Below are 10,446 nucleotides of genomic sequence, written 5' to 3'. Positions count from 1 at the left end.
GCACAGGAGTGGCTGTGTGGTAAGTAACTTGCTTACCAATCACATGGTTCCGGGTTCAGTCCCACTGCATGGCATCTTGTGCAAGTGTCGTCTACTATAGTCTCAGGCCGACCAAAGCCTTGCAAGTGGATTTGGCAGACAGAAACAGAAAGAAGCCCGTCGTATATATGTATATATATATATATATGTGTGTGTGTGTGTGTGTGTGTGTGTGTGTGTGTGTGTGTGTGTGTGTGTGTGTGTGCATGTTTGTGTGTCTGTGTTTGTCCCCTAGCATTGCTTGACAGCTGATGCTGGTGTGTTTATGTCCCCGTAACTTAGCGGTTCAGCAAAGAGACCGATAGAATAAGTACTAGGCAGACAAAGAATAAGTCCTGGGGTCGATTTGCTCGACTAAAGGGGTGCTCCAGCATGGCCACAGTCAAATGACTGAAACAAGTAAAAGAGTAAAAGAGAGTAAAGAGTATGTGTTTATTTGGCAAGGAAAAAAAAATGACCATCCCAAAATACAAGAATAATTTTTTTCAACTTTTGCTTTATTATCTCATTTTAAAGTGGAAAACAGGTCTAATGGTTTTGATGCTGTAATTACTTGAAAGAATACCATTCTTATTATGGTCTTCAATCTATAAGAATATTATGCTTTCCATTTCAGTCAGTTTTTCACATCAAGTTCAAGATGGATTGGAGTCCAATCAAGCTTCACTGCTGTCAGAGATGAAGTCGTCTGTTCTTCTTTTTCGTAATCTTCTGTTTGTTTTAAATTGGTTTGTATATCTGCTTTATTCAATCCAAATGAACACTCAGTCTTTGACTTCCTGGTGGCATTAATATGACTTTTAATTATTTTGAATCTCTTCTCACAAGTAAAAAGCTTTTCACTCTTCTTTTAACAGTCATACTCAATTTTATTTTCCCTCTTATCCATGGCTAATGAGGCAAAATATTCTAAATAAAAGAGAAAAAGGAAGCAATGTCTTTAGGAGAAAAAAAAAAAAAAAAATGAAGCAATGAGAGCTTCCACTCATGAGGAGGAAAAAAATGAAACACTAAAGGTTTCCACTGCCAGCTGCCAGCCATTGCCATGGCAACAGAATACACTTGGTATGAGATTAAATTTTTTTTTTTCATAGCTCTGTGTTATAGGAAACTTATTTCATATTAAATGAAAGCCGGTTACAATTAATACATCATGTCAACTTGGAAAACATGTTCGTCAGAGCCATGTTAAACAAGGGGTTCTTCTGTGTGTATGTGTGTGTATGTATTTATGCATGTATATGAGAGGGTGCTGAAAAGTTCCTGGCTTTGGATAAAAGAAAATACAGGAGGATCAGTTAATTATGGTTTTATTGGACATATTTCCCTTTCAGAGTCATACACTCATTGCAGTGGTCCTTCAGTTTTTCTAATCCCTGTAAAAGAACTTGGAAGGTTGGGCCTCCAGCCAGGTCCTTTCACAGCATCCTTAAAGTCAGGAACTTTCCAGCATGCCCCTTTACATATATACATACACATACACGCACATACACACATACACACACACACACACACACACACACAGTCATTTGACTGCGGCCATGCTGGAGCACTGCCTTTAGTCGAGCAAATAGACCCCAGGACTTATTCTTTGTAAGCCTAGTACTTATTCTGTTGGTCACTTTTTGCCGAACCGCTCAGTTACGGGGACGTAAACACACAAGCATCGTTTGTCAAGCGATGGTGGGGGGACAAACACAGACACACATACACACATACATATATATCTATACATATATACGACGGGCTTCTTTCAGTTTCCGTCTACCAAATCCACTCACAAGGCTTTGGTTGGCCCGAGGCTATAGTAGTGGGACTGAACCCGGAACCATGTGGTTGGTAAGCAAGCTACTTACCACACAGCCACTCCTGTGCCTATGTATACATATATGTGTGTGTGTTTGTTTGTGTGTGTTTGTCCCCCCAACATCACTTGACAACCGATGCTGGTGTGTTTACGTCCCTGTAACTTAGCGGTTCAGCAAAAGAGACCGATAGAATAAGTACTAGGCTTACAAAGAATAAGTCCTGGGGTCGATTTGTACTACTAAAGGCAGTGCTCCAGCATGGCCACAGTCAAATGACTGAAACAAGTAAAAGAGTAAAAGAGATGATCAAGAAGTGTGAGTGAGTAGATAGGTTTATGAGAGTTTGGGAGATGGTTAGATATAGGGATAAAGGTGAATGTAGTGAATAGTGTAATAGGTCATGAAGTAGAGGAGATGAATGCCCTGTACCCGAAGACTTGTTACAACAATAGTAGCTCTGGTTTATGTGTAGGTGCTCATAATGTCAACTTAATCTCATTCAAAAACTTTCACTTCGTTCAACTCTAAAGCTTGAGATAGTTTCAATGTGCTGTTGCTGGTTTATAATTGCAATAATATCAATGATCGTTGTTGGGAACACTCTTATGCCCATTAAAAATGCTATCAGAAATCTATAAATGTAATTTGAATTGAATGCATTATTTATGCATTGTGTGCAGTTTTTCATATCTAGGTGCATGCTTATGCATGAGCATACTTGCATGTGTCTGATAACAATGAATACATACATATTAAATTGAACCTTTATATATGTGTAGGTGTTCATCAATATAGGGCAGATGTTTTGATGTGCCGAAAAAGGCTTAGAATGATAAATCAGTTTTGTTGCTTGAGTAAGTTTGTTATATTGCCAGTGCTTTTAGGAAAGCATAAACATCACAACTTCCATTTTGCTTTATGTTGGAATCAATAAAGCTATTTACTCTTTCTATAGGTATTTGTATTCAGAGAATATTTAGCAATTGCTTTTATTTGTCAAAGAAATCATGGGTATATATGTCACATTATATCTAAATGTGACTATATTGAAAACAATTTTGAAAAAAATCAATTAATGACTGACAATACATGACTTTTTTCTCTTTTACTTTTACTTGTTTCAGTCATTTAACTGCGACCATGCTGGAGCACCACCTTCAGTCGAACTAATCAGCCCCAGGACTTATTCTTTGTAAGCCTAGTACTTATTCCATCTGTCACTTTTGCCGAACCGCTAAGTTACGGGGACGTAAACACACAAAGATCGGTGGCCAAGCAATGGTGGGGGAACAAACACTGACACACACACACACAAAGATAAATATATATATATATATATATATATATATATATATATATATCAATCTACCTATCTATACACACATATATGTGTGTGTATATACATATATATACACACACACACACACATATATATATATATATATATATATATATGATGGTCTTCTTTCAATTTCCATCTACCAAATCCACTCACAAGGCTTTGATCAGCCCAAGGCTATAGTAGAAGACACTTAAACAAGGTGCCATGCAGTGGGACTGAACCTGGAACCATGTGTTTGGGAAGCAAGCTTCTTACCCAACAGCCACTCCTGCTGTACATAATAGTTTCAAATTTTGGCACAAGGCCAGTAATACTGGGAAAGAAGGTAAGTTGATTACATCGACCACAGTGCTTGACTGGTACTTATTTTATTGACCCTGAAAGGATAAAAGGCAAAGTCGACCTTGACAGGATTTGAACTCAGAACATAAAGACAGATGAAATGCCACAAATCATTTTGCCTCACATGCTAACAATTCTGGCAATTCACCCCTTGTGACTTGTACATAATCCATTCTACTATAGGCACAAGGCCTGAAATTTGAGGGACAGTGATTGTCAATTACATCGATCCCAGTGCATAACTGGTGCTTAGTTTATCGACCCTGAAAAGATAAAAGGCAAAGTTGATGCCTGTTGAATTTGAACTCCGAACGTAGCAATGAGTGAAATACTGCTAAGCATTTCGTCCAGTATGCTAATGATTCTGCCAGCTCACTGCCTTCATGACTTGTACATAGTGATAACACAATTTGTATTGTGTATGGTTGCTGTCACAGAGTTTGTGTTGTGAAACTGTGTTGGACCTAACTACGCAGGAACAGACCATTTCTTATTAAGACATAAGGCCAGCAATTTTCGAAGAAATTGATAATATGGACCCTAATAACTGGCTGGTACTTTATTTTATCAATCCTGGGACAAATGAAAGGCCAAAATTGACCTCAGTAAGTATGAACGCAGCATGTAAAGAACCAGAAAAAATACCACAAGGTATTTTTGTCTGATGTCTAACAATTCTCTCAACTCAAAACAAAACAGACAAAACTTTAGGCTATTTCTATATGGATGGAAAATTGCGGTACACATATGTGAACAGAATTAAATTTTATTCAATATCTTAGATAAAACTATAAAAAAAAAATATCACTCAAAAGTCTGTAACATTTTTTTCTGTGAAATTTTTTCAGTTGACACTTTTTTCTAAATTTTCTGTTTACAGTGGAATTGACATACAATGGAATTAAGTGAGTGAAATTATCTTGTGTTTTTATTTTCAAATTTATGTATAAGATAAAATTAATCTCTTACATTGCAGTTTAAACAATTTATAGAATACTAGAAATTCTGTTTATTTATGCATGGACAATTTATCTAATTTACAATTTTCAATCCATATTATGTATAGAAATAGTTTGAAGTTTGTATGGTTATTTTTGAATGATATAGCAGGGTAGTAGGTGCAGAAAGGTTGCACAGTGCACATTCTTCATTGATAAGCATCATACAGAAGTGAAAATGAAAACATTCCATAGATTATCTAAAGTAATAGGCTGTGCTATCTTGATATTTATCCAGTTCTCTCTGATAACCATTAGGCAAAATAATAGAAATGTGGCTTCCATACAAACTTATGCACACGCATATATGTGTGTGTGTGTGCATGTGTGTCCATACACATAGATAGATACATACATACACATCTATCTATCTGTGTGTGTGTGTGTGTATATATATATATATATATATACAAGTATATATACATATACATGCATATATACATACATACATACATATGAACGTATGATGTATGTATATGTGTGTGTCTCTCTCTCCCTTTCTCTCTCTCTCCCCATATATATATATATATATATATATATATATAAATTTATATAAATAAGCATAAGATCGTTATTTAAAAATGTCGATCTTAGGTGGCCAGCATGGGAATATATAACCTTTGGAAGTTATATATATATATATATATATATATAATAATATTAGGGACAAAATCCAAAATTACAGGTAAAAACTCAATTAAAATCAATTTATAAAAAATTAAACTTAAATTGAGCTTTATAGATAAAATATATATAAAATATATAGTTTTAGGGAAAATAACCAAGTTTCAAGAACTCATCGATGAAAATCCACTATCACATATAGAAAAATTAACAATTAAAAGCACAATAAATATATGCATATATGTATTGATATACCAATAATTAAATCCCACACAGATTTGAAAGAATAGTGACATGTTGACACATGAATTTTATGCAACTGAAGCTTACCATTAGCACCAAATATCTAAATTTCAGTAAAATTAAATCAAAACACTTTTCCAGAGGAAGTTCAATATCATTTTTTTGACAGCAAATTTAATTTGGAAAGTTACCAAGTGTTCTTCATAAAGCTCTGCTAGTTATGTCATGTTTGGATATATCAATGACATCAGCATGTTTGCTATCAATGATCACTATGGGGTGGTTGTACTTGCACCTGGTCAATTCTGATCGAAGAGATCTACGACAAACTATATTCTTGTTGTGACTATTCCCCCTCTTTAGAGTTATCTAAGACAATATTATCTAATGCAGTGCTACGCAAAGTGGTAGTTGATGGACCGGTGCCAGTTCACAAGCTATCAGCTGCAGGTACACAGCAAGTTTCCAGAAAAGAAAGAAACATTATAAAATGCTTATGCAATATTGTATTATTTGATAGCATGTTATCAACTTAATGTGACAGTCCTATAAAAGGGAAGAATGCTACTGTTATTTAGCCCTAGGAAACACCGTTTCCTGTTTTAGACTTGACACATGTGGACTTGACACATGTGTCCTTATATTTTCAAAGTTTCTGAGAGATTTAGAAATGTATTATTTCTTTTGTATTATTTGTCTACAAAATAAATATAAGATAAAAAAATTTGTCAACTTTTAGTATATTCATTATATATATTGAATGGTGCTTTTTATGTGCCACCGGCATGGGAGCCAGCCAGGTGGCACTGGCAACAACCACACTCGAATGGTGCTTTTTATGTGCCACCAGCATGGATACCAATCAGGTGGTACTGGCATCGGCCATGACAATAATTTCACTTGACTCCACAGGTCTTCTCAATTTGTTATATTTCAATCATTATCTAAGTTCCAGCATCCAAGGTGATAAAAGAAAAGGTGGAGAAAATTCTTGAGTTTACAGATTATATTTTTAATATACTGTTAAGGAGCAATATAAGAATTTTAAAAATGTCAATATTTCAAGTATTCCTCACTCATTCTTAAGTATTAGATTGAAAATTGTATGTCATCTTGATGTGTATGTCTCTCCTTTTACATGGCAGATGGTAGATGGTAGGAACATTAGCTGCCTTGCAGTGTCGACTTAGCTCTTCAATAGATTTTTTGATTGATGTCTGCTTTTCCAATAAATTTCAAAGAACATGCAGAAAGCTATTGCTATTTTCAAATTTTATCAGACGACTGAGGACAAGATTTTTTCCATAACACAACATTTTGAAGAACACTTTCCAATTTCCACACAAACAATATATATATATATATATATATATATAGATATGAATATATCTATATATATATATTGGAAGGTTTGGAGGTGATGTACAGGAATTATATATTAGAAAAAATAATAACCAGGTACTCAGATGTCTGGATGGTTGTACATTTACAGATTTTTATTCATATGTCACATGTTTTATAAATTAGTGCTTTCACCTAGTCTTGTAGGTTTATCAAATTTTGAGAGAAACCTACAAGACTAGATGAAAGCGCTAATTTATAAAACATGTGACATATGAATAAAAATCTGTAAATGTACAACCATCCAGATATCTGAGTACCTGATTATTATTTTTTCTAATATATATATATATATATATATATATATATATATATATATATATATACATATTCTTTTATTCTGTCTTTTATTTGTTTCAGTCATTTGACTGCGCCCATGCTGGAGCACCACTTTTAGTCGAGAATATCGCCCCCAGGACTTATTCTTTGTAAGCCTAGTGCTTATTCTATCAGTCTCTTTTGCCGAACCACTAAGTTATGGGTACATAGACACACCAGAATCGGTTGTCAAGCAATGTTGGGGTGGGCGGAGAAACACAGACCCATAAACACACACACATGCATATACATACATACATACATACATATATGTGTTTAGTCTTATTTACATATGTTTAAACCTTCATATGATCATACCGAAGTTTCAAAACAATGCCAAATCATACATTCAAAATAAATGGAAGCGGAGAGACAAGTTACTGAAGAGATTTCAAGAGTGCAATGAAATTATTTAACAAAAAACTATATACTGTTTATAAATTGATAAAGGACTGAACCAGTCCTTTATCAATTTATAAGGTTTAATTGTATTTCTTTCAACACATGTATCCACATCAAGAATCTTGCACATGAAATACACATACGAAATACATATGTTTAGTCTTATTTAAAAGACCAGAATGCTGGTCTATTCGATAACACAAAAAGAATAAGAAGAAAGTTGATGCATGAAGTGAAATGAGAAGATAATTGTGAATGAAAATGAAAAAAGAAAGAAAAACATCTGATTGTAAAAATCCTGTCTCAATTTTCTTCTAAGCTATTCAAATATGCAATAACAGTCGTTAGACAAAAGGAAATGATTATGATATGTATGTGTGTGTGTGTGTGTGTGTGTGTGTGTGCGTGCATGCATACATGTGTGAATGTGCATGTGTGTGTGCATGTGCGTGCATGTGTGTGTGCATTGTGTGTGTGTTTGTGTGTGTGTGTGTGTGTGTGTTTGTGCATATTCACAGGCATACAGACCAGGGGGCAAGAGAGAAACTGTCTTTCCGAATACAAACATAATAGCAGAGAAAATGTGGGTAGGACAAGAAAAACTAATCAGACAGTAAAAGCAAAAAGATTAACGAATTCATGATAACAGCAAATCACCTGTCAGCTAATTGTCAACTAACATTCTTGATAAAATAAACAATCTTCTTAAATTTGTCTATCCTATGTTTGTTTGTTTGTTTGTGTGTTTTTTTCCTTATTCATTGATTAACAAAATTAACTCAGTGCACATATTTCCCTGAACTAACTCCATTCTTACAAGGTTACAAGGTCTTTGTTCATCACAGAGTGATCAAGAGTTCTGGAGTTTTAATACTTTTTGGTAGGTGATGCAGCATACCCCTGCCTTTATTTGTTCACTGGTTCTCCTATCCCTACGTAAAAGCCATTTCATAGTTAAAGCTTCATCCTCTGACTTAGTACCAAGGTTATGCTGGATTAAAATCTGCACATAAAGTGACTGCTCTGCACAGTTGGGTGGCTCCAGAGAAAGGTCATCATTGATAAAACAATTCTAAGCACTTTAATCTCAAAACTTAACAGTGCTTTTCTAAGGCTGGCAGATGAAGGTAGTGATCGATGGATGGGCACTTTGTCAAGTGGATCTCAGCAGATACTGAAGAAGAATGTATCTTTTAAGACAAGATTAACACCTCAGGTTTCAGATAGCAAAATCTCAGAAAAATAGCAAAGGGCGTTATTAGACTACAAAACTGCAAATTATTCACTAAAATGTGGATATTATCCTTGTGTTGTTGGGCATCGTTGTAAAATCAACCATTTCCAGCATTTTTTGCGTTTTTCTCAAAATGACTTTTCTGATTATGAGTGGCAACCTTTAGGTCACGATATCTCCAAGAATAATTGATGTAATAGGCTGACATTTTGCATGTGTATTACTTTGATACTTGCCTAGATAGTGTTCTAGTGTGATTTGATACACTTCAATTGTTCATCTTCTAGAGACACTTGAGTGCTACTACCCAGGGGTCAAAAACACTTGAACTGCTGCATATGGCTATGAGCAACCCACAACAAAATCTAGGTCAACTTCATCAATGTCTTTGATTCAGCATTTAGCCTGTATCCCAATCTGTTGGTTTTCCAAGTTAGAACATGTTATCTTTGATAGTTTGGTAGAAAAATTGACCTAATTAAAGGTGTGCTTGCCTTGTCGGGCATTTTGAGTTTATAATTATGTCATAAATAGATAATGTGGAAATTTGAATATTAAGTCCTTTGATAGAACTAACATTGTTCTTGATGTATGCCATATTTGGTTTGTCTTGGTTTTATTCCCACTGAATGAGAGCATCTTCAATTTAAGGGTGTTTTCCTACATTTGATGGGTTAGTCTTGCCTTACTGTTGCCATATCTTTGTACTATGGGACTAAGATGCTGGAAGTGGTGATGAGCACTGCAATCGATCATCATCTGTAAGAACTTACGTAGAACTATTACATTTTCTCTTTCTTATTGTTTTTCATTTCAGAAAATCACAATTTTTCAACCTTTTTATATCTAGTATTTGTTGTAACAAGAAAACCAAAACACCCCCACACTGGTATTCATTTACAACACTGTCAATCCTCTCTGCACACGTCATCTTCCCCAATGTCTGATTTTTATTGCACACCAAATAAAAATTATGTGTGCTAAATATGCAAAGAGTAACATCCAAATGTTATCATCAAGGCTTCAATTTTGCAGAACTGCAGCTGCCAAAAAAGCTTTCATAATATCGAAGAAATACATGTTGGGGCTGTTCATGTCATTCTTTTAAACAGTTTTAACTATGCTTTCTGCAGTTGTCTGTCAACCTGATGGCTGTGTATGCATATGGCCCCTGACAAACTTAACATAAAATTACTATCTTTTTAAATCTCACAACGAGAGATATTCATCAACAGTACTTTGGAATAAAGATTGTTTACCAACATAACATGGCAATCCTGGTTTAGGACGAATGTTGCTGTAGTTTAACCCCTGGAGACATCGTCTCCAGCTGGCTATACGACACGATCTGTGTCCTTATATTTTCGAACAAGGTGAATTCATAACTAAAGTGGTATTGGTTCAATCTGGATTAGAGACTGTTATCATATATCTACTAACTATTTATTAGATTAGCTTAATGGAGAAATGTGTAGTTGCCAATACATATTCTGTGCACTTAACTATAGTGGGGGTGCTAGATTCCCTTGTCCAAAAATATAAGGACACAGATCATGTTGTATAGCCAGCTGGAGACGATGTCTCCTGGGGCTAAATTACAGTAACATTAGTTCTAAACCAGGACTGCCATGTTATATTGGCAAAATTCTTTACTCCAACCTTTACATAGATTGTCACTTCTGTTTTTAGAAGATC

The sequence above is a fragment of the Octopus bimaculoides genome, chromosome 2 (assembly GCF_046866305.1).
Source record: "Octopus bimaculoides isolate indiv1 chromosome 2, ASM4686630v1, whole genome shotgun sequence".
Lineage (NCBI taxonomy): Eukaryota > Metazoa > Mollusca > Cephalopoda > Octopoda > Octopodidae > Octopus > Octopus bimaculoides.
Note: the sequence above shows the minus strand (reverse complement) of the source record.